The sequence below is a fragment of the Lepidothrix coronata genome, unplaced genomic scaffold (assembly GCF_001604755.1).
Source record: "Lepidothrix coronata isolate B3197 unplaced genomic scaffold, Lepidothrix_coronata-1.0 Scaffold64, whole genome shotgun sequence".
Classification (NCBI taxonomy): domain Eukaryota; kingdom Metazoa; phylum Chordata; class Aves; order Passeriformes; family Pipridae; genus Lepidothrix; species Lepidothrix coronata.
The window spans coordinates 3,864,366-3,889,742 of record NW_016690244.1 but is presented as its reverse complement, the minus strand read 5'-3'; the positions used below and the strand labels follow the sequence as shown (position 1 = coordinate 3,889,742).

The 25,377-nt window shown below is 43.6% G+C and overlaps 1 protein-coding gene across 14 annotated transcripts in view; it reads right to left on the bottom strand.

The window, feature by feature from the left end:
- Positions 1 to 22,283, bottom strand: part of POMGNT2 (protein O-linked mannose N-acetylglucosaminyltransferase 2 (beta 1,4-)) — a 30,726-nt gene extending 8,443 nt beyond the window's left edge. For 3 of the 14 annotated variants that reach the window (XM_017818029.1, XM_017818030.1, XM_017818033.1), the window contains exon 1: positions 1,396 to 1,624. The gene's annotated coding sequence lies outside the window, so the exon portion shown is untranslated. Of the gene's footprint in view, positions 1 to 1,395; positions 1,625 to 1,665; positions 1,882 to 2,310; positions 2,416 to 7,272; positions 7,296 to 16,216; positions 16,364 to 19,332; positions 19,464 to 21,319; positions 21,472 to 21,669; positions 21,718 to 21,740; positions 21,766 to 22,048 lie in introns of those variants that run through there. The other 11 variants (XM_017818032.1, XM_017818036.1, XM_017818031.1 and 8 more) reach the window with 10 other exon arrangements.
- Positions 22,284 to 25,377: the final 3,094 nt, after the last annotated feature.

Here is a 25,377-nt window from a genome sequence, read left to right as displayed (position 1 = left end):
TTGAGGTCCACATTTCCAAGTTCTCTCCTCCACCCATAATGAAAACCTCCCCTCACAAAAAACTAACCTAATCTCCAGAAAATTCCCCTAGATAAGACGTATTTCTGATAAACAAGCCTGAGGCAAGAGATGTAAGAAAAATGAGCTAAAAAACATTTAAAAAATTTTTAAAAATAAAAAAGGTACTTCTCTCAGCCCTCAAGTCTTCTCCACGTTCTGGCAGTCCCAAGCCTAAAGATGAAAACCTGAGTTACTCCAAATAACCACGGCTAGACAGAGGGGAAAGCTTAACAGACAGAGTTCATTCCAGCTGATCTTTGTTCACCCGAGAATCCCATTGAAACCGATCAGGTTATACTGGCATTAACAGCTCTGTCATAAGAGTAAAAAATCTCTCGTTTTGCCTGGTCTCTCGCTTTTAGTCTGTAAGCAAGATACCTTTGTCAGAAAAAGAGGTGTCAGAGAGCAGCAGCTTTATCTTACTTCAGTGGTCTGCCTGAAGTAAAGACGGAGTGAGGGTGGCAGAAGGGAAAATTTACCAATGCTGCAAAAGTGAGTTTAAAAGAATATGACGTGGAATCCCAAAGTACTGAACAAGATGAGCTTCAGCCACTCCAACTGTGCCTCTGTGCTCTAGCTGCCATTTGTTTTTCTCTGTATTTTATCTATCCTTTCTTTCTCTATTCTCCAGCGGGTAGAGTACCTGTGTTATTTTGATACTGGGACTGGTGCTTAGAAGCATTTACAGCCTGAGCTCTCCCTGCTTCCCATCAGCATGGTGCCCAAGACTGCTCCTGTGTGCTGCAAATTCTAAACAGGAGCCAAAATTGTTGGGAGCACAGCACAGCCAATAAGAACATTGAAAATCCCTCCTTGGTTACCACAAGCTCTACATTAACATGCTTTTAGGGGACGGTAAAAAAAAAAAAGTAATCCCATAGCAGCACCTGTCCAATAAAAAACACATTTCTGAAAACCTACAGAATTTGGTCCAGCTCACAGATGTTTTCCCCATGAGACTTCTGTTTAAAAACGATACAGCAAACCACTAGTCAAACAAAGAGGGACTACAAAGACCTGGGATTACAAATGAACTACTGCCTCCCTTCCCACATGTGCACAGGCACAGAGGAGAGACTCAGTGTGAAGTTGCGGGGAGGGGGGAGCAAGGAGATATCATCAAAACCATGCTAACCTCCCCCCCTCCCGAAGTACACTGCAGCCAGGACTGCCAGCAAAACTGAATTCAGAGCCGTATGTGATCAGCACAGCAAACAGAGCACAGTTACAATGATACCCAGCAAAGAAATGCAGTAATTCAGAGCATCTGCAACCTCTCTAATCTTGGAACTACTATCACTGGTAGATCAGTGTTTCGAGCACATGCACGCATACCTGGTGTTGCTAAATAACAGGAAAGGCTATCCAGTGCCTCTCTTTCACAGGAGAAAGAAAAAAGAAGACACCTTAAGGCTATGCTTTGCAGGGGAACGAACACTCTCCAGTCCTCTTCTCTCCTCACCACCACAAAGAAAAAGGAAAAATCCTTTCTATCGGCTCTCGGCACCGTAACCCGTGCACCATCTGCAGCCTGAGCTACCTTTCTCCCCCAGGTCTGAGCATGCTCTGTCCGCCGGCAGTGTCCTATCGCTCCAGCTGGCTCACCTCAATTTGTTAGCCTCCCAGAGGTCAGCCTTGCATGCAGGATGATTTGCTGCAGTATTCCTGCAAATCCCCAACGGGCAGCCACACTGAAACAAACACCGCCGTGCTGCTTCACGGAGCTGAGCATGTCTTGGGAGACAGGCGGCAAACTGGTTTGGGGAGGGGACACGCGCACACACACATGCATTTTAGAAATCCTGCTTTTGAGTATCATTAATGCTACTGTTACTCCAAACACATCACACGAAAGAAGAAAACAATAGGAGAGAAAGGGGAAAAAAACAGCCCCTTGCTAGAGGACGTGAAAGCCTTTTGTCATGCTTTCTAGCAATTCCCTTGGCACCAGGGAAGCAATTTCCCAGCTGTGACGGTCAGCAAACGGCTTGGTATTGAACCTGGCTGTGACTGCCCTCCTTCAGAGATCCAGGGAACAGTATTTTCAAAATAAAGTTATCTTTTTCGGTGGAAACAAGTAATTCTTAAATACGAAGGCACAGAAATGATCCTGAAGCTTATGAAAGTCTCTTACTGCACACAAGCTGAAGGTCATGAAGGTGAATGTGTCTTACACCAATCTTCTCAGCAGAGCTTGAACCTGTGGGGACTGAGCAGCTTCTTGAAGACAGCAAATCAGACAGTACTCACCGGGAACATTTCCAGTCGTAATCCCACAGCAGGATCTACATGTGGATGATAACCCGGCTTTGCCCACAGCATTCACCAAAGGCTTCATGGCAGGAAGTCACATCACTGAACATAGAAGGGAAATTCCAGCCTCAGGGATATACTTGCAAACAGATCACAAGCAAACATACAAGGCTTTCTGTAAATGTGTTGACTGTGTATTTGCAGGACACATCTTGTTGACTATCTGTGAGGATTTTTCCCTTAAAGTGAAACCTAACAGGTGAAATAAGAAGGATGAAAAAAAAGAGGAAAAGTTCTCTAACACCTCTTTCCACCCACTTAAGGTGGACTTTGAACTACAGCATGACCCTATGCCTGTCCTGAGAGGATCTCAAAGGGACACTGGTCAGTCACAGCTGTCTGGGGGAAATAAATAATAAAAAAAAGAGCAAATAGAAGAGAACCTGCCCAGTGTCTCCACCCTGTCCTGTTAGGATATCCAGAGATACACTTCTCTTTTTAGACCATCTCACTGGCCCCTGGCCCCTCTGAATACAAAGGTGCTGCCTCATGTGGAACAAGTCTGATGTTTTTCCTCTGAATTTTGAAAGTCAAGGAGTGGAGTTAGATTTGTAGCTGACTTCACTTGAGAAAACGCATCTTGACTTTGTGTTTTCTGCACTTCAGAAAGCTCCACTGCATGACCTACCACTGCTGCTAACAGAAGCCTTTCCACTGACTCTACAGACTTTCAGCTGTGTCCATGGGACTCTTGATAACCAGGACACACCATGTCTGGTGTGTATTTTAGTGGGGAAGAAAGGACAACATATAGAGCCTGGTCCTCTATCTATGAATACGCTTCTTCCCTACCAATGGAATGAGTTATATGCATAGATTTCACAGGTACAATTTATCACATCACATAGAGTTGGATAATTTAATCCCAGTCCTGAAGAGGGTCCTGTTGTCAATCTGCGACACCACAAAGTACAAAACTACATCATTAAAGTGGAACACAGCATAATCAAATAATTCCAACGACTCTGAAATAATAACTGTCCATTACTACTGCACCATAAGGCACTAAGTGTGGCAGTTCCAAGCTCTTCACAGTCAGCACCTACTGCAAGTCAGTGAGGTTTGAATAGGAGGTCTTAGGTCAGAACTAAGGGTTTGATAAATATTTATACCTCTCATAAAGGGCCTTCAGAAACAGCACCACAAAAGAAATAGAGTTCATGTTTTAGAACTCCTAAAAGGCAGTACAGCACAAACAAAACTCATCAAGCTAGCAAAGAAGTCTGAATAGATCCCTCTTGGTTTAGAGCTGACAAAGTGCAGGTAAATCATTATTTACTGAATCTTTGCCTTGCACATGTATGTTGCCTGCGTCACTCTGAGTCACAGCATTTATTATTTATAGTCCCAGAAGGACACTCTATAAGAAATTGTTCTTCCTGCAGTGCTTTTGAACCAAAAGTGCATCTCAGTTTGAGAGCACAAAAAAATTTCATGCTTGAACTAACAAAAAAGTCTTTGTACTGATAAGTACAAAAGGAGACAAAGGAACCAATTGGTATCTGGACACCAAGACTGAGACTCCACACACAGAGGATGACATTTTGATTCTGCAAAACCTAACATTAAAACTCATGTCAAAAGGCCCAGGACTTCAGTGAAATATTGAAAATTCCTAAGCAAGAATATACTTTGACAGGGAAAAAGGTATTTTTGGAAGAGTATCTCAATGGCCAAATGTCACTTTGCTCAACTGTGTTAAGCATAATATTCTTCCAGGCTTAAGAGATGTAGGGCACAAGTTTTACAAAAATCTTAGGTTTGCAAAGGCATAAGTATGATCAAACATGTTTTGCACACACACACACACACACAGGTTACATCTCAGCATCAACCTGAAATTTACAGATATTTATTCTCCTCCACAGATATGTGCATATTTTCTACATATAAACTATATGCTTGCTTGCTATGTGATTTTGTCATATACTAAACTATTCACTCCAATAACCCCTCCATCCCCGCTAGGAACTACCTAGCAGCACTGCAGGGACATACCAGGCTGCTCCTGCCACTGTATGCAATGTGTGTGCAGAGGAATGGCGTGGGAGAGTCACCTGCTTGTTCCCAAGGCAGGAGATGGCTTCAGTAGCTGTTCTGACTCAAGCCAGGTGTCACTCGAGCTCTTTCAAGTTCCCATTTTGTCATCAGTAATGACAGGTCAGCAGGGTGACAGAGATAAACCAATTCCCTCTCCTACAGCTTTGCCAACTGCAGACCTGCAAATGTAATTAGTGCCAATGTGTCTATAAAGGAGTCTGAGATAATTCATGCTCCTAAGAGCAGCTTGGTAAGTAAATGATGTTCACCTAGACTGACATGAGAAACCAAGGGTAAGACATTGCCTGTGAGATCCCTGGGTATGGCTCATGGCCTCACCCTGGTGCTTCCCACAGCCATTACTTGTTAACTGTTTTTGCCTAGACGGCAGAAGATCATCTGCCCTCTCTCGGACGACACTTTAATATGAAGCCTTTATCACCAAAACCTCATCTGAACAAACACATCTCCCATTTTACAGAGGAAAAGACTGAAATTGTCAAAGGTATCTGGATAGAATGTATCACACCAGAAGCCACAAAGACAGCAACAGCTTCCTGGTAAAAATCCACCAACAATCAAACCCTCTTGTGTACTCCAAGGCTGTATTCATCTCCATGGACTCCAGGGCTGAAGATAGGAGCCAGGCCTCCATGACTACAGGTGACAGTGTAAACATGATAAAAGATAGAGAGGAATAAGTTATCAGCTCTGTCACTGTTGCTCTGAAAAAAAGCTGCTGGAGTAGCAGCTATAAGCCTGACAAACTCTGCTCCCAACACACCTTCCTCCCATCTTCTATTCCCACCACAGTTGCCATGCAAAGGGCCACGGAGCCTCCTGCATATCTGGCAAAGTCCCCCATGGCCACAACTTAGCCTGAAGTTGGAGGCCCTGCCAGCATGGACTTGTCCTGAGAAGGCTGGGGGAAAAGGAAGAGAAACCCTTCTTCCTCTCTGTTGAGACAAACAGGGTAGTCAAAACCAGCAAGTCTCACAGATGTCTTAGGAAATTAAGATATTAATATCACAGCAAAATACACCTGTTGAAAGGAAAAACACCCTTGAATGTGAACGTCGTAGGGGTGCCAAGGTATGCAAAAGAAGAGACATAACAGAAACACAAAACTTGCATTTTAGGAACTGTCAGGCACTTAGATCTATGGTGTGAATATATAAAAACTGTGTGGAAGTATCCGAAGGATAGGGCCTAAGATGACCAAGAATTTCACTGCCTTCATGGGATTATGCAACTGGTTTGGAAGTGGGCTGCAGTTTTTCCACAACTGTTGAGAACTTCAGTGATCTTTGTGGGTCCCTTCCAACTCAGAATATTCCATGATTCTGTGATAAGATTGTTCCCTGATGCTGCCTTTGCCCTAACCTTCCACTTTTTGCTATATTCAGAGCCTTCGTGCTTTCCTAAAAACCTTGGAGAACCAAAAACTACAAACCAAAGTCCTAGTACTTCACGGAAAGAACTCCACAAGGAAGCAGCAGTAGCGTCTACAATTTTAATCAAAACAGCAATTTCGATCCAAGCCGGAGTGTGTGCTTCAATTAGCCAGTCTCTGACAAATGCCCGGAGGTAGCCAGAACAGCAGCATGACAGGAATATAGTTCAGAGCCAAGCTAAAGGAGAACCTAAATCAAATCAGGGGAAATAAAAAGGTTTACTGCCATTTTGAGTCTCGTAATTGCAAACAGATTGTTTTACCTCCAACACCCCCTTCAGACACACCTGTACTCCACATCCTCACATTTTAAAGGGATGCAGCCACCATAAAACCCAAGCCTATTCATATGACAGTAACAATATTAACACAAATATTAACAACTGATAGGAGCACAGTATCACAGGATACCCCTCCCCTAGTGTAACCACTTTGATGCTAAGGGAACTCAAAAAGTCCATGTTCTGGGTGGGGAGCATATCCTGGGGGTGCTAATATTCACATGAAAATTCAGAATAGAGCATAAAGTCTCACAAATCATATAAGATAACTTAGATGGGAGGTAAAAAAAAAAGGGGTGTTTCCTGACAGCATAGGCCATAGGACTGAAAAATATTTGCTGGCCAACTTAAATATGTAATTAAATTTTTTTTTTTTATTAAATACCCCAGTCTGATTTTCCCCATGGAAAAGAACAGTTCCTATCTTGTCCCTCATCTGATTACAGTACCATCAGAAGGCCCAGCAAAGTAGTAACACGTGGCTGTGGGCCAGGCATTTACTGTTTCAAATGTTGCTCTGAGGGCTACTGCTGCTACTGACAGGGGGGAGAGAAGAAAGCAATATGAATCATCTTTCTCAGCTTCAATGTGAACCACTTCATGCATTAGAGAAAGTGTGATGAATACACTGAATTACTTGTACAAACCCATTCCAACTCCTCCAGGTGCCATATGCAACACTTTACAGTTCAATAGCTGGGAAGAACTTCTTCATGCCCTTGTCAGTTTGAAAATTCATGGAAGGACTATTGAATCTAGGCATATTTATCAAGGGCACGGCAGTGAGAGGAAGAGGTTCAAGCCTGATTTGAGGTTGGTTTTTTTGTGTGGGTTTTTTTTTGTATTAACATGCTGTTATATTTGTTGGAGTTGTAATAAAAAATAAGGTGGTTAATTGATCCCACCAATAAATCAGTGCATCATTTCCCTACTACCCTCCTTGTGACCCCACTCGTGTAGAGATTATAACACCTCCAGAAATAGCTGATATGACATTTAATACATGCAAGAAGGTGAAAGTTTCAGAGAAAATGCAGAAAGTATCTGTTGGAAGAGGAACATCTGCAAAACTACTGACACAGCTGCTATTCAGTGGTGGACCTTTGTTGATGGGAGGTTTCTTACCCAAGCCTGCCACAGCAGCTCATTTCTGTTCCCCTCCTTCCTACTGACAAGATCTGCTGCCTCTGTTGCATCAAATGCTGAGTCAAGTATTTCACAATGAGAATCTCTTCAAATAACTGAAGTGTAACCTGTCACTGAGAGAAGAGCAACATCAGCCTGATAAACCAACTGCTGCTTAAAACAGCTCCAGTTAGAAACATCTGCCCTCATTCATTTTGTACAGCTTTGGATCCACGTGCTGCTATTTGCAAAGCCAAGAATAGAGTAGTCTTTCAGCTACTTTACACTGTATTTCAAGACATCAAGGGCTCTCCAGATAGCTTCCTACATTGGAATGTGCTTTTCTACCTCCAGGCTTCTGCTGGCACTGCTGCTGATGCAGCCTTTCCCTGCAGAAGCCACCTAGCCATTATGAGAGTCCTGCAGCACTACCCAAGCACAGGCAAGGCTGAGCAGGTCTGAACCCTCTCACTTGCAAAGCATTCCCAAGATGAGCCATAGTAAGGGCATATGTGCTGTCATACCCATCATCCTCAAAGAGGAAGGTTCTTGTGACCTTGAAGAAAAGACAAGACTAAAATATACATATATATTGGCCATAGGCAGTGAGACACATTCCAGGTCTGGAGGGGTCAGAGATAGAGGACATTTATCATCACAGGCAGAATCTTCCCGCTTTGGCTCATCCAGCTTCACCCTTTCTATGGCAGAATGATGCGCTTATAATCTATCCTGGAGGCTGCCAGGAACAATCTGCTGAGGTAGCCAAACCATCTTTCCAGGCAAAGGGATTAAAGCTACAGCCACAGAAAGCTTCTCTTGCAACTAGAAAGACCCAAATCTGCACCTGTATTAATGCAGCAAGTATGGAAAAGGAGAAAGCACCCAAGTCAGGGGCTGAGGACTGACTAGAAAACAACCATCTTGCCAAGGGACTTATGGTTACATAAAATAACCACCATTTTTTTACCACTGAAGCGATGAAATGCACCAAACTGAAAACCAAAATATACATAAATAAAAACCCTCTTCTCTAATTTGTTTGAATATATTTAATGCTTAAAAATAAGTATGTACCTAAGAGTGTTCCAGTGTGACAAGACATGCACATAAATTAAGCAAGGACTACAGATCTTTGAGTATAATAGCTTGATTTATGACCTCTGTGCTAAGTATATATATACAAGTATGTAATATATATGACTATTGCAAAATTCATGTAAAAGTAAGACAGAGACTACATTTTTCTCCTAAGTTATACCCACATTAAAAGACGACTAATCAGTGGCTTTATAAATCCAAAGAAATTGATTTGAATAAGCTTCTCAGTTTTAGTTTTATACTCTGATACAACTATAACACAGTCAGAAGCCAAGAAGCTGCAAAGCCATATATAAATGTGCATGGAGCTGTCCCAGGCAACCTTACAGGAGAAGGGAAGGTGAGAGCAACTCCAATCTTCATTTTCTATTAACTCTCCAGTCTCTACATGAACATGAGTAACAACGTAAGTAGTAAAGAACAAACAGCCAGAAGGAAGGAGCAGAGGTAAGAACAAATCATTAAAAAGTGATAAGCACCAAGGGCCTTAACTTATCTAAGGGCAGTAAAAGTGGAGACACAGAGAAAACCACATCATTTCTTCTCAAAATGAATCTGGTCATATAGTTTTAGTGCTGAGTAAGTGACTGCCTCGATGCAACACCACAGTGTCTATTAGAAAGCAGAGTATTTCATATATGCTTAGAGGTCTGATAACCTATTTTTCCAGGTGTGTCTCTCCCCTCCTTCTAAAAGAGGAAATTACACAGCATATTAATCTTTGTGCACCTTTTTATTTTTCACCCCTCCTCCTCTTCCCTCCCTTCACTCCTCTCATCTGTTGTGAAAGGTAAGCAGGAAAATATTGAAATAGAAATTGAAATAAATGAGAACAGCAGGAACAGCCTGAGTCTGGTTTGGCTCACAAAGGTGAGTTTACCATATTGTTGAGTCAGTGCAAAAAAGAGGTCATGAAAGTGCTGTCACACACCTTTCTGGAGAGGGCTTTTTGTCCTCATAGGTACAGATGAAAGGCTCATCTGCTGGGGAAACTCATCTTTCAGTGCAAAGGGATTTCAATTCATAAACCACCAACATCGCACTCAATTTACATTACAGGTGGCCAGCCAGGAGAGGGGAAAACAACAGCAAGGTAAGACACAAAGGAATTCACAGCTCACTCATTTCCAGCTCATCAAAGGCTAACCAGTGAATGCCCCATGCAATGGACTGTGATCATTCTGTAACTACATTTGACTGTCTGCTTGCCACGAGCAGATGCAAAACCCCATCACATGCAGGGAATCATTGACAATACAAAGCACTTCCCTTCTGAAGCCCCTACACCCAAACTAAAGAGGGTTTTTTTCCCTGAGACAAAAGAAGGGACAGAGGCGGATGGTTTCAAATACCTTCAAGGCATTTCCAAAGACTGTGCTTAAATATTTCATTGGTCACCAGTGATTCAAAATTCACATACAGTTTAAAACTGCAAATGAGTCTGAGTTTAAAGAAATCAGGGTCTAAACTCTCAGTTGGGTTCCACTCCTAGAACAAAACACAGTCACACTAGTACACCACTGCAGGGAAGTGTTATTCACAGAACAGTGTGCAAAATTGGGCCCTAAAACATAATGGGTGAAATTTTAGCACCAAAAGAAATTAAAATCTCTCAGCATGGCTTTGAGAAGAATGTAGCAGAAACATCCCAAACAGGCTGGTTTAGAAGACAGGAAGCTGAGAAGGGAGAGCAAAGCTTATTTTTCAGTTGTTAGCTGTAAGACTTTGTAAGAGGAATCTTTAAAAAACTACCCGAGAGCATAACTAGATAAATAAGGAAGATCTGCGTGCAAGCCCACTTCATACAAGGGGTACATAGAGCACAACTGGGAAACTCATTAGAATTCCTTGCAGTCATTAAAGCATGGTCCTAACATCTACAAAGCTCCAAAGTGAAGAAAGAGATGGTTCTCTGAAACAGAAGTCACCTATGTCAAATTTACACAACAAGGACTTGCAGTCAAGGACTCAAACCCAGTAATTCAGCTCCTCTTTGCTTCTTGAGCAACAAAGAAGCCAGCAGATCAGACTTGAGAGACATCTTTCCCTGCTAATTACATGATAACAGTTTATAACAGAGATTGTATCGCACCCACCATCTCTAGAGAGCAAAAATACATGCATAATCAAATTGTTAAGGTAAAAGAGTAAAAAGATGGAAAGGCAATTAACACCATTACAAAGAAATCTTTGCAACAGAAAAATGAACCATTTTTACTGAAAATTACATTTTCTCAGTTGAACTTAGGCAAGTAAGCTGGATAGTGCAAAACCCACTTTTTCAAAAATACAAAAAAACCCCTTCTGTTATCAAATAAACTCTTATGCCTCTCACCTTTAATCCCAGGCTCCATATACGCCATCTCCACACAAGAACCAAGAAACCCTTGCTTAACATCAAAATGCCCCTTGGCCCCTTTTTACTCACATGTGGCCTTCAGAACATCTAGCAGCTGAAGAAGGGGCTTCTGGATGCAACTGGGCAGAGAAGTCCTGCTGTCAGTGATTACCTAGATCTCTGTTTCAGTTTTATAAGGCAGAGTCAAAGGCCAGAGGGGAGGAGGACACTTGCATGTGTGTTTTGAAAGGAAAAGCTGAAATATTTTACAATGGAAAAGGGAAACATCAGTTGGTTCGGATGTAAGAATTGTGCAGCACAGCCTCTCACAGGTATGACAAAGAAAGCTTTGGTGTCCAAGATTATCAAATGGCAACAAAAGCTGCACGCAGGATGGGAAAAGTTAGTGAAACTTTTCAGCTGTCACTGGAAAAAGCTTTAAGAAATGAAGGGGCAAATTACTGAGCCATTTGCTTACTTAGCATTTGTAAGGAAAACTTCCAAGTTAAGTCCAAATAGCCAACTATACTTAAACTCAGGTGTGTCTCTTCTCAAACCTAAACAAAAACAACCCAAAAGAATAAAGAGAACATAGGACTAAAATAAAGGGAAGGAAGAGAAGAAACAAGTAGGAAGGGAATAGAGAACAGAAAGATGACGCACTTGGACAAAAGATATACAGCAGAGGAATGTGTAACCTTCAAAGACTGCTGTAGAGAACAAAAAAGACCAGACAGGGAAATTAAAAACAGAGCCTTCCACTAAAGGACAACCAGGAAAAGACCAAGATAGAGAAAAGATCACAGAATCATAGAATGTGCTGAGTTGGAAGAGACTCATCAGTATCATTGAGTCCCACTCCTGGCCCTGCACAGGACACCCCAAGAATCACACCGTGTGCCCAATGGTGTTGTCCAAATGCTTCTTGAACTCAGGCAGGCTTGGTGCTGTGACCACTTCCATTGGGAGCCTGTTCCGGTGCCCAACCACCCTCTGTGTGAAAAATCTTTTCCTAATATCCAACCCAAACCTCCCTCAACTCAGCTTCACGCCATTTCCTCGAGTTCTGTCACTGGTCACGAGAGTGAAGAGATCAGTACCCACCCCTCTGCTTCCCCTCGTGAGGATGTTGAAGACCGCAGTGAGGTTTCCCCTCAGTCTCCTCCAGGCTGAACAAACCAAGTGACCTCAGCTGCCCCTCATATGGCTTTGCCTCCAGTCCCTGCAGCATCCTCGTGGCCCTCCTTTGGACACTCTCTGAGAGCTATATGTCTTTTTTATATTGCGGTGCCCAAAACTACACACAATATGCAAGCTGAGGCCGCACCAGTGCAGAGCAGAGCAGGACAACCACCTCCCTGGACCAGCTGGCGATGCTTTGCCTGATGTCCCCCAGGACATGGTTGGCCCTCCTGGCTGCCAGGGCACTGATGACTCATATTCAACTTGCCATTGACCAGGACCCCCAGGTACCTTTCCATAGCGTTGCTCTCCAGCCTTTCCTTCCCTAGTCTATACACACAACCAGAGTTGCTGGATTCTGCTCCTGGGATGGTGGAGAACAAGCCAGTGCACAGAGTTTCAGTCCAAAGGCTTTTTACATTGGGCAGGAGGGAAAGAAGTTGAATTGTACATGATTGAAAATTTCTACATATTTCCCTGTTCACAAGGGAGGAAAAGCTATGCACTCCCATGTAACATCCTCAGTCTCTTCTAACGCTTCCACCCTTCTAGGCCAAGGCGCTGTGCTACAGACAAGGTGTTATTAGCTACTACAGACAAGCTGTTCTTCTGCTCATGGTTAGCAGACATGGGCAGAGTGTGAAAAGCAAGGAGGAGAAGTGGATGGATGCATCTGTGAGGCAGCAAACACCAAACCATTAGGGTTTCCATCTACATCAGTTCACACCATAGAGTCAAGGACAGTAGCACAGAAGAGCAACTACTCTCAGACTACTCTTCCAGGGGATAGGAAAAGGCTCATTTCCTTATCCTACTTCAAGCCACTAAAACAAATCAAACTCCTTTCACAGAAAGAGTTTTGCTTACGCCACTCAGTGTGGTGCCAGGTATGCACCAATGGAAGCATCGCTTGTGCTTAGATTTAAGGATGTACCTAACTCCTAGCTGGATCAGCACTTTCAACCACACATCCTTGTAGGCCAAGGATTTGCATTCTTTAAACTTTCCAGGACATGTCATTTATCATTCTGACTGTGATAAAGGATGGCAATACCCTGCTCATTTATCTTGCTCTTAGTACTCTGCAGAAAACAAAAATATAGACTTTTTAACAACGAGGTAGAGGACACCACCATCCCTCTCCCTCTCTGATAATTTAACTATAACATATCGCCACCAAGCTTAAATCAGAAGAAGGGAGAAAAGAACACAAAGGAAGAGAGGAAAAAAGTGGGGGAATTGACACTTACTGCAGTAGAAATAAACAAAATATCTATTTACAGATCACATATGAAAAGAACATCTCTATTAAATGTGATTTCAGAAGAACTGACAAGGATAAATCTAAGTGAAGTTTCAGGTAATTCAGCCAAAACATGGAAAATACACATTACTCTGCGTTTATGAAGGGCTTAGTTTTATCGGTACTATTTATACACACTTTCTTGGTTCATTTTAGACATACTGAAAGATTTTAAACCAACAGACTTGAGTGCTCACTGATTTTAAAAGACAACAGCTCCCTATTTTTTAACATGTTTCTACATTATATATGGGCTGCGTACTCCTCCAGACAAACAAACCCTGATAAATTACGTTCTGCCTCTAGCCAGGCACTTCAAGTAATCTCCACCCTCCCACCTCCTCATCACATGAAATAAAGATGAAGACCAAACAACGTCAGTCATACTGCAGATCTGCTCAACCTCCACCTCTACCTGAAACGACACAATACATGTGTTGAGATCTTCATCAGTCTCCACCCACTAGAAGCTGAAATTTTTGCTGCAATGGGCAGCTGCTGCAGCAGGCAGCTCCTGAGAGGGTGCTGGCTAATACATGCCCTACCCAGCCAGCATTAAGGGAGACTGCATCCAGCTCCTCTCACCAGTTTCTCCTGATGGGATTGCTCTCCTCCCTGACTGACTTTCTCTTTCATGCCTGGATAAGTGATTTCGGCTGCACCTGAGGTCTGAGATACATTTAACCAACAGCACAGTGTGCTCCATGACCTGGCTGCTCCCCAGCCACGTGCCTGCAGGAATGCTGCCTGGAGCATTAAGCCCACTGCATGTGCTTGAGCGCACACGTCCCATTTCTGACCTGCTTCATTACCCTTTTCTCGGCAAGCTTGCCCAGAGTTAATTTAATGTGTTTAAGGACTGAAGACCAGCCTCGCCACCATGCAGTGCTATCAAATATGTTACAGGCTGAGAATTTGGCCATATTCCATCCATGGGGTTTCCTCCAAAGTCCCCTTCTTCTGAAAAGAAGGGGAGCTGAGCTGATGCTTGATTAGTATGAGAACAATGCTCCATCCAACACAGCCCACCACAACCAGAGAGCTCTTTGCACACCCAGTCTTCCCCTACAACAGCACAGGAGCTGGATCATTTCCAAATCTCCTGATCTGATACTCACAAAGCATGGAACGAGATTGGAGTACAAAACACTGTCCCTATATTCAGGCTCTACCGGCCTTGTCAGCTTAACACAAGGTCTGTCTACAGCTACAGAAGGGCATTCACATTCCCCAGGCCAGGAAGCAGCATTGAGGAGACACAAGAATAATTAGAGGCAAATAAATACTTTCCAGCTTCTTCCTTAGCAAACTGCAACAAGAGTCCCCTGAGTCTGAGGACTGTCATGTTCAGCTTCAAACCCCCATGGAAGAAAGTCTTTTCCTTTCCAAGGGTGACTTCCAACTTCATCAACAGTTAGCAGGATGTAACGATCCAGAGGCCCAGTACAACCACCACAACTTTGAGAGAGAAAAGGGGGACAGTCTGTGTCAGAAACACATCTGGATATGCCTTTGCACTGCAATCCCATCTCTGTCTACAAACAGGCTTCCTCCCAACCCCTTCAGAAGTCCCTGTACTATGCTTTCTACCAGTACTATATAAACTAAAAACCTTGAAAGTTCAAACACAAATCACTTCTTTTCTGATCTGGCCAATTAAAAAATGAAGAATGATAACAAGCTGTGAAATTTATCTTGTCACCAGCCTAATTGCTACTAGGAGTTTCAGATTATGGCAGAAAAAAATGAGGAAAAAACTGAAGTGCTTATAGCTTGTTCAGATTCTGGTTTACAAAGTACAGCATTATCTTTTTCATTGTGTGAGAAAATGCAATTGCACTGTGGACTTCTACATCAACCCCCCCCACTTTAATTAATTATTTGAGTATTAAATCAGCAAGAAAACAATTACTCTAGCTATTTCAGAGTTGCTTATTGCTTTTATACATGTGATCTGTCTGCAAAGGTTAATACCAATTTGTCAAAAATGTTAGTTCTTTTTACTGCAGAATTATTATGCTATTAGGATTAGGATATCGAGATACTATGATTATTAGGATACCTGGTGGTATCCTAATAAATACAGAAATGTTTTGAGATCTCCTTTCTGAAGAGGGACTGGGTAAGGATTGAGAAGTAAAGGAGGAAGAAAAGGCTCCAATGTAAGTAGGTGTGAGCTTGTCTACAGATGGAGAGGTAAGGATAGAGAAAGATTAAGTGAGGAACGTAGCGTCAAAGAGAAAAAAAAAATCAACAACAAAACTACGAGTGGACTACAAACATTGCAAGTAGAAGTACAGTACCCTAGCTGCACTTAGATGCATTTGGTTTAAAGTTACTCATTCACCTTTCTTCACTCGTTCACTTCTTCACTAAAAAAGTCACCCGTAAGTATCAGAAATAAAATCCCAACAATCAAAAACAATCAGAGTTACATTTTTAAAGTTAATTCTGCCCCTCTCTTCTTCCCCCCAAGCTTCCAACTTCCCATCTCAGGGCTGTCAGTAGCTGTCAGCAGATCATATGAGAAATTCATCTGAACATACAACATAACTTGACAGGCAATACATCAGAAAACCTAGATGTGACAACAGCAAATTCCACCAGATGGTCCTGGATCATATCTATCTATTGAAAAAAAAAATTGACAGAAAAAAAATCCCAGCCACAGAAAAGCAGAACTGAAGAAGAAAAAAAAATAAATCTGGTATATATTCACTGTTTCACCCTTTGTTGTATCCATGCTAGAAAAGCAGACACACAATACCTCCAGCTTGTCCTCAACAGCTTGTCCTGTCATAAATATCTATATGTATATTTAATCCTCCTACCCTAAGAAAAGGCTTCTAAATAAAGATGCCTCTCCATTAAAGGCAGTATGTGCTACTAATAATGCTGCTTTCCAACTGAGAAAACTCTGTCAATGACTCTGGAGCCTGGTCTGCTTCAGCACCAACGTGGTCTCCAGTACACCATATCCCTGGGAGTAGCTGCGAACTTGAAGCACTTTCAAGACTCACTGTTTGCTGCCCTTCCCATCTCCCTGATGCTCCTGTAGTCAGCACAGATTCTCTTTGGGTTCAGGCTGCCTTCAGACCTCATCAGCCTCTGCAGCGACCCTCTTGGGAGAGACCTTGGATTGCCTTGTGCACTGTCAGTCATGCAACCTGAGGAAGGCAGATGAGACCAGCAGGTCAAACTGTCAGGCTGTCACTGGTCAAGTGAGACCTTCGGGGACATCATTCCTTGCTCCTATTCTGCCCCTGCCTTCAATAGCTGTGTGCAGATACATGTTTCGCTCTGTGAGAAGTAGTTGTGTGTAAGTGCAAAAAACTACTGTGCATCCTTGTCCTCCCAATTACACACGCTCTGAAGTAAGAGGCATGTAGTCAAATATATTTTTTAATTGTTAAAGCGAAGAGTGCACACAAGGAAGGAAGACAGTGAAGGATGTGGTGTTATTTTATCAAACATTTAACAGGACAGGGTAGTTCTCCAAAGTTCTTTGGAAATCTGACAGCTTCTTTGAATACAAAGCTGTGGCTGTGATAGAAAGCAGATCCACTTGCTGCCAGTGCACAAGCTGCACTCCACAGCTTAGGACTCAGCAAATCTCTCCTCAGGCCACTGTGGCAAAATCAGTTTCCACCAAGAAACCAGACTGATCCTTTAACAAAGGAGTATTTCTGTATATCATATATACCTCTTTTCCTTCCCCTAAGGAAAGCTCCTTCCATTATAAACTCTCCTTCGTTGTTAAAGAAAGTACACCCATTTCCTGAGTGAGAAACACCTTTGAGGGGGGATTACTCCAGTGCACTGCTGGGGAACTGGGCTGCAGTCGACTGCGAGTGGACTGGCTCCAGAGATTGCTAATGAAAAGAGCTTTTTTTAGCAATGACAGGTGGCTACTCCCTGACTTCTGAAGAAGCAGTTTATTGTCTGCATCCAATCCATTTTACAATTATCACCTTTAGCACAGAGACAGAAAGCTACTTTTACATCATAGACCTGAGAACAAAAGACTTACAAAAAAGTCAATTCTCCCCTCCTCCTCGAACTTCAACAAGGAATATTAGATTTTTTTACTCTGCCTTTGTCATTTTAACATAAAAGGAAAAGTCAGTGACATTTCCAAGTTTTGTTGTTGTGCACCAGTGGGGTTTCAAATACTGCAGAGGAACATAATTACATTTACAGACACTTTTGACTGGAACTTTAATATTGAGACAGCAATAACAGTCTCTTAAAGATAAGAAAAACAGGCATTTAGCTCAAAATGTATGTTCTGGTTAAACTGAAAATGGACACCACCTTTATAGCGGAGTGGCTTTTTGCATCTTAAAGTTTTTCTATAAATACTAGACTATGATTTTCCAAACCATCAACTCCCTACAGAGAGAAAAATACAGATCTTACTATTTAACCGTTCTCAGTAGAAATACTGTAAAACAGGAGGCCTAAGAATAATATGTATTTAATAAAATTGAGGAAACCTCCTCTCATTCTGATATTTAATTATATCTCATTAGAAAAGCAAAAATAGTGCAAATCAAAGTCCATGAATCAGCTGTTTATTTATTTATAGGCATTTATATAGCACTCATCACCATAGCAACCAGGAACCTTTTTTCCTTCTTGTTCAAAGGAAAAGTTGTAATTTTGAAATGTGATCCTTTGATGTCACAGTGCAAATAGGTACTGAGGTCCTGTGCTGCAAACACGAGGCAGGTGCTTAAAATACATGAACAGACCTAAGTCAATCACAGACAAAAGGAGACAGAAACAGATGAAGGAAAACTGAAAGGAAAGGAACCATGAAGCAAGCAAGAACAAGGGAAAGAGCGAAGAAGTAACGGCATGTGAAAATTCACAGTGCACTGTCTCCAACAAGCCATGATCTCCCTGGTACTTTTTAGCTGTGGTAACAAGTGACTGGTTCATGAAGCACAGTTCAGTTAATGAAGACTAATCAACAAGTTTCAAATTTACGCTGAGGACACCGGTGAATATTCTTGAGCAAGAATTTCCAAAAGGATAGTAGCTTAAAAATGAGGCTGCAGAGAGGGCTGTCTCTCTTTTGAGAGCAGAGAAGTCACAAGCCTCACTTTGACTGCTACTCTCTTCTGATCCCCCAGCAATTAGCCATTATCAAATTCCCACAGAATTTACAGACCTTTTCAAAAATGCCATCTGCTCACAAAACATCAAAGAAATGAGTAAATTAGAACATTGCTCCTGTATACACCATTATAGAATGAATTACTAGGTATGTCCTGCAACTGCAGTTTCCCCATGATACTGCTGGGAACTACTTTTCAGATCCTCAAAAGAGACTGAAACTGGTTTTATACTATTTCGTCTGGTTGCTTCCCACCACTATACAGATTATACCCATACAGGCACTATGTAGTACTCCAGATTCTTTTTAAAGCTAATGAACTTCTAATTGGGACAGAAAAAAAAAAAAAGAAAAAAAATGAGATCTTTGGCCTGTTGTCACTTTGTTATATAAGAGATGTTATCATGAATATTTCCTCAAGACACGGGTATGTGACGTTATATCTCAACTCTGCACTTAGTTTGATGCTACTGTCTTAATAAACCAACACTGTCCAAAGCAGTTAAATAAGGAACGTTCAGTTGTTCCTAAACCAAACATAAATCTTTACACAAGACTGGTGGTTATTTTGTAGTCTTTTTTTAAGCTGTATTCTAAATAGGGCAGAAGCTGCATGTATGACAGCAGGAGAAGTGACAAGTTCCTTATCTGGAAAAGCACCAGCAGGCACTGTTATCAGAGCAAACCAGCTCTTTTAAAGTGGATTGATGAAGCTATTTTTAAGAACACCTAATAACATCACAGAGGAGACTCTGATCTCTGCAAAGGTGAGCTGCACAGCTCGATACTCCTGGGAGGCAGCTAATGAAACTGAAGCTTGTCATACATAGACTGCGTCCAGTAATTGGCTTTGAAAACTTGCAGTTGAGGCTCCACCCTGCTGAGCTCAATGCCCCGCTCACAGCTTGCTCCAAACGCCGGCAGAGCTGGGCGCTGTAGGACCAAGTGCCTCCCCAATCTGCATACTTGGAAGGCAAAAAAGAAACCTACTTTCTTTCAGCACATTGCACCTACTGGTTCGCTTCCAGGACAGGGAGAGACAGTTGTGGGGGGAAGGTGGCAAAATGGTATTGGAGCAGGTGGTGTGCTGATGGAGGAGGAGGGAACACGTGCTACCACAGAAGGTGAAGGAAAGGGGCGAAGACCTAAAAAGAGAAGGAGGGTCCCATGTCATGCATTCATACAGCACAGCAGAACCACCAAGTGCTAACTGTCAGTGCTCTGTGCCCACTGTGAAAAGTCAATGGCACTGGCTCTCCCAGGAAAGCAGCGAGCAAAACAGGGGAAGTATCGCCCATTTTCGCCAAAAGTCCCCTGACCCTTTCTATCTCACTCTTCTCCAGGCTTTGTGGACCCACAGACCCATTCTTCCCCTCGATGTGAACCACAAAACTGAATTTGCATCCATCTTGAAACACAGCCAAAGAAATTACCATTCCACAGTGTGAGAAGACTACGAAATTTCTTGAAGAAATTTTGTCTGCACAGCTGAGGACCTCTGATCTGGTTCTCTGATCTGGTTTAACGCTCTCTTTTGCACCACCTTCTTTTTTCATTTCCTGCCTCCCACCACTTCCTAGAAAAATCTGCTCCTTCACAGCCTAGATATATCCCAGTTGGAAAAGCCATTTTAAACAGAAAACAGGTTCTTCTGCTGAGAAAAATCATCTATGGCTCTGATTATTTGAATAAAGTGATAGTTTTACTCGTGGAGGATCTCTAAGCCTCCGTGTCTTAAAACACCTCCTAAAAACCTTGCTGTGTTAGAGCACAGGCCAGATATGTTAAAAACTCTGAGGAGCAGTAACTGAATGTGGGCTGCTGTTACAGGGAACCATTTAAACCCACAGCACTTATGGAAGAATTTAAAGCAACAAATTTTAAGAGAAAGGGACTGAGAATAAGGAGGATGAGAATATTCAACTGATTGAAGCAAATCTCAGTAAGTTCACAGTGGGACGTGATTCAGGAGATTGGAAATTTAACTGCAAAAGAATTTCCACACAGTCCATCCATTTTGCATATTGCTTAATACAGAAAGTGGTCCAGGCAGTTAGTCCCAAAACATCAGCCAGGTACCTAGAGTGCATGTTCATGGCACACTTCATGAATGTTGGAAGCCGAACTCAAGCTCTGATGACAGCTAATTAAAACACGAAGTCCAAGTAAAGCTCCCACCTTGCAATCATAAACTGCTCAAAATGCACCCCAGCTCAAAATGCACCCCAGCAGAAAAGCAGTCTGCAAGGCAGGTTTCCTATATCTAGTACACGCATTTGGTATCTACCACGGCTTTGAAAATGACACTGCAAAATACACATCTTGTCTTACAGCTGATGTGTTTAGCATACATCAGATTTGTGTCGGGGAGAACGTCCTCGCAGAGAATAAAAGCTCTTCTCCTTCTCAGCTAAGTCAAGGCTTGAGCTAACAACCCAATCAATCAGTTCGAGTGTTTTGAGATCCCTCTCAAAAGGAGCCGCTTCTATTTTATTATCAGAGTCAGCAGTCACCGTTTAAAAGTCAGCATATGTCAATAGTTAACCAACTATGGTGCTGGTGTGAAAACACCGATATGTTCCCTTGGCTTTAACAGTTGCTCAGATACAGTCATTATTCTCAACACCAGAGGAGAGTGTGCCTCTTCAATTTATTTTTTTTTTCCCAAAACAGCAGCGTTTATCTTAATAGCCCATTTAAACACCCGTTTAATTGTGAGGGGCTGGAAGGAAAGAAGGGGACACCAGCAGCCACTGGTGAGCCCGACCTCAGAACATGCATGTGCAACGCATCCAGAGCTGACACAAGCGAGAGAAACTTTTCCACTATGCTTAGTCAGCACACAACAATTAAACGGGGCAGGATGCGGAATCCGGATCCACTGGGGCCAAACTCACAAATTCACTGCTAAGCTTTCAAAGCGGAAGACAGGTGTCTGGGACGGGGAGGGGTTCCCAATGCACCCAGCCATCAATGAAAATTGTCAGGAGAACATAATTACATCTTTACCTGCCCCGGTAGGCTTTCAACCTGCAGCGTCTTTGACCTCTGGGGAGGCTATCAGAGTTTTAATTGAACAGCTGCCTGTGAGAGCAGGCACTGCAAGAGCAGGCACTGCTCGCCCTCACCGCTCGTCGCCGGGCCGGGCCGGAACGGTGCTCACGGCCGCGGGGCCAGCCCCGCTCGGGGGGGGTCCCCGGGTTATCCGCCTCCCGCCGCGGGGTCGCCGCCGATCACGAGGGGCACGGCCCCACTTCCCGCACCTCCCCGCCACCCACTTTCCCCTCGGAAAGGAGGCGCAGCCCCGCTCCCTGCGGGTGCCCGGGCCGCCCCCACGCCGCGCCGCCTCACCTGCCGCCCGCGGCAGCGACCGCCCCTCGACCCGGCCCGGCCCGGCCCCGCCGCCCCGGCCGCCTCCTCACCCGCGGTGTCCCCGCCCAAGGCGGGCGGTGACGGGGCGGTGACGGGACGGGCGGCCCCTCGGAGGCGGCTGCGGCGCATGCCCGGGCCGGGCGAACGGCATTGTGGAGGTGGCAGTTCCCGGGGCCCGGAGTTCCTTCAGGGCGGGGGTTCTGCTGGGGTATTTGGTGCACACCCTCCACCCGATCCTGCCCAGGGGTATTCAGTGCACACCCTCCACCCGATCCTGCCCAGGGGTATTCAGTGCACACCCTCCACCCCGTCCTGCCCAGGGGTATTCAGTGCACACCCTCCACCCGGTCCCAGCCACCTCCGCTCCCACCGCAGTCCGGCAGGTTCCCCTCACGGTTTTGTCCCCAGTTTCCTGGAGCTTTCTGCTTCTCATTGCCCACTCACAGCTCCTCATCTGTCCCCCAGATCTCCACCAGCCTCCACTTCGTAGAATCATGGAATCATGAGGGTTTGCAGAGACTCTCAAGATCATCCAGTCCAACCGCCAGCCCACTGCTACCACTGTAACCCCATAACCACTAAACCATATCATCCAGTGCCACAATCAGGTGCCTTTTGAGCACCTTCAGGGATGGTGACTCTGCCATCTCCCTGGGCCATCTATTCCAATGCCTGACTACCCTAAGAGTGATTTTTATTTTTTTTTCTTCAGGAAAGCTTTTCATACTGCCTCTCACAGAATCCTTCTGGACAAAATGTCCAGCATGCAGCTGGAGAACCATGCTACATGATGGGTGAGCAATTGGCTCACATCTTGGGTGCAAAGACTTACAGTGAATGGGCCTGGCATCCAGTCACTAATGGGGTTCCACAGGGCTGCATTTCTCTTCAGCATCTTCATTAACGACTTGGATGCAGCACTCAAAGGAATACTAAGTTTGCTGATGACACTAAATTGGGAGGAGCTGTTGACTCCCTCGAGGACAGAGAGGCCCTGCAGAGAGACGTTGATAAATTAGGGAGCTGGTTCTCTCCCACTCATAATATACATGCTAAAGCAGAAGGCAGCCATCCGTATGAGTACATGGCTCCAAATCCACCAGGAAAACCTGACAGAGCGAAGGCACCAGCATCCTTACTGGGGGAAGGTTCCTTCCCACTGGGGAAACTGTGACAGCAGTGGCAGGTCACATTCACATGTTGGGGTTTGATAAGGTCAGGCTTCACCAGAGCAAACCAGAGACCATTAGAGCTTGAATAAACCACCGAGAGCATGATGAGCCTGGTAGAAGAGGTTGAATCTCCTAAGTAGGTGAACACCTGTGCGTACAGCACCTTTGCTTGACCCAGCCTCTCCCAAAGTCAACGGGTCTTTTGTCATTCACCTCACTGAGGTTTTGTGTTTCTCATGGGAACCTTCTATTCCGATGCCCACACAGTGCTCCCAGTCAATGGGAAGGACCGATAGCGGTTTGGCAGCATCTTTTGCGTTAGCTGGTGTTTGTATGCGTAACTAAATGCTCCTAGAGAGACAGGATTGCTAAAAATGCGTGCAGGAATTTAATATAAAAGTTAAACTGTTGAAAAGTTTGCTCCTGAAAAGCTGATAGTCATCTGGGAGAATTCAGATTTAATAGCTTACTCCTCCTTCCTCCAGCCTCTTTTTTCTGCCTTGCAGATTTTGTAGCTAATGATCTGAAGAATTTACTTGTGTTACAAGAGATACACATGAGAACTAAGGCTTTTCAGAAATGCCCATTGCTACTCAAAATTAACTTTGTTACGGTGTCTATGAATTTTAGCGTTGAGCTCCCATGGACTGACAAGGCAAATGTTAGGCTTCTGAGATTTGTTTTCCAGAGTTTGTTCAAGAACTATTACACTAATGAAATCCATTGCAAGAGATCTCATCTACTTTGTTTCTCATTACATTTGTGAGTTATACTCCAGTCCTAGAGAGACTACAGAATGCTGGACCCGCATCCCCATAACTAGAGCAACAGTAGAAAATAATCATTATCATCACCATTTTCGTTAACATTTCTTGGAATAAAAAGTCACTATTTCAACAATGTTTAGAGATCTCTATTAATCTTCCCGAAGCATTTGTGAGTAGAAATCTTGACTAAGAATATGCTTGCATATTCACATAAATGTCATCTGCAGTGCTACTTTTCCTCCTTGTTATGAAATATTTAATGAACCAGTCAAAAGCCAGACATTACAGTAATTTGAATTAAGTGGCCAGTCACGTATCACAGACGATGAATGGCCAAAGACACAGACATAATCGTTCAAGAAAAAAAAGAACACCCATAAGCTGAAATGTGTTTCTATGAAATATTCATAGGACTGCGGAGATTTATTGTCATGTCTGCTTCAGAATAATCTGTAGCGGGAAAGGAGCATAATCTGATAAACTTTTCATGCAAAACAGTTCATTTGTTATTCCTGGAGTAAAAAGTTTGTAGACCCACATCTGTTTAAGTCTATTGCCTGTAAGGGGTAGGGATGTGTTTTCCTTAATGCAAGATTTTACAGGGGATACCTAGTGGAAGCAGTGTGAATGTGCTGATGACAGACACACTCCCTTCAGGTGCCCAGATGTAGGTGCCTAGTGCGATTTTAGACAGTTTAGGTTGCCCAAGACATCTGCACAAGGCTAGTAGATACAGCATGGGACCTATAAGACACTGCCTGGCCCAAACTTGAGCTTCAACATTGTACCACACAGTTATATTGCCCAAATCACTTCTGATGTGACTGTTGAGGGAATAAGTCAGCTTTTAGAGAAATAGGCAGAGGATGGGCTCACAATTAGGAGCTAGAACAGTTGAGCCACCTTTTACAGTTCAATACACAGAGCTGTATCACCAACCTGAAGCAAACATTGAAATATTTCCAACTCATACATCCTGTCCTCACATCACCTTCTGCATTTGGGTTATTACTCTCTTTGTGTGTGCAGCCTCTTTGGATGAGAAAATATCAGAGGGATCAGTCCTGGAAGCTCACTTCATCCAGCAGAGCCGCTGATGTGCCTGCTTATGAACACCAACACACTAGACTGCAGCATCCAAGCCTTGCCCAGCTGAAGTCAACTAAATCCACCAGTTTCTTTGTCGTGTCTTTCTGTGTGATGTTGCCTCATCTTTTTTGGCTGTTTACCTAATGCCTCTGCTCTCCCTTGGTTTTCAGTCCCTCTGTGTGTGCTGCACATATTGTGGGAACCTGTGCTCTTAACCTTTCTACACTAGGACAGACAGAAGGATCTACACAAGTGGTTAGTAGGATCTTGCTGGGATTTAGCCATCCAGATATGATCTGCCTATGGTGTAGTCACAGCTCAGCAGAGCTTGTGGGCCAACTAGCCGTTACGTAAAGCTGGATGAGCACCAGTGATTCAAGTCTTGTAAGAAGTAATAAGGGACATCCATGGAGTGTGCTGCTGCCTGATCATCCTGCCAAGGAACATTGTTTCAGACAGAAACATCACTGAAGCCATTTGGGACTGAAGGCACTATGTAACTCTCTGCACATCTGCTCAGCGTAATGCTAAACGCAGGCAGCAGAGAGAGCTGAACGAGGGACTTTGAGAGTGCTACATGCCTCAAAACTCTCTTACAAATTCATTTAATTCACTAAAGAAATTATACATATTCATATCATTCTACCTCAGGACTATGA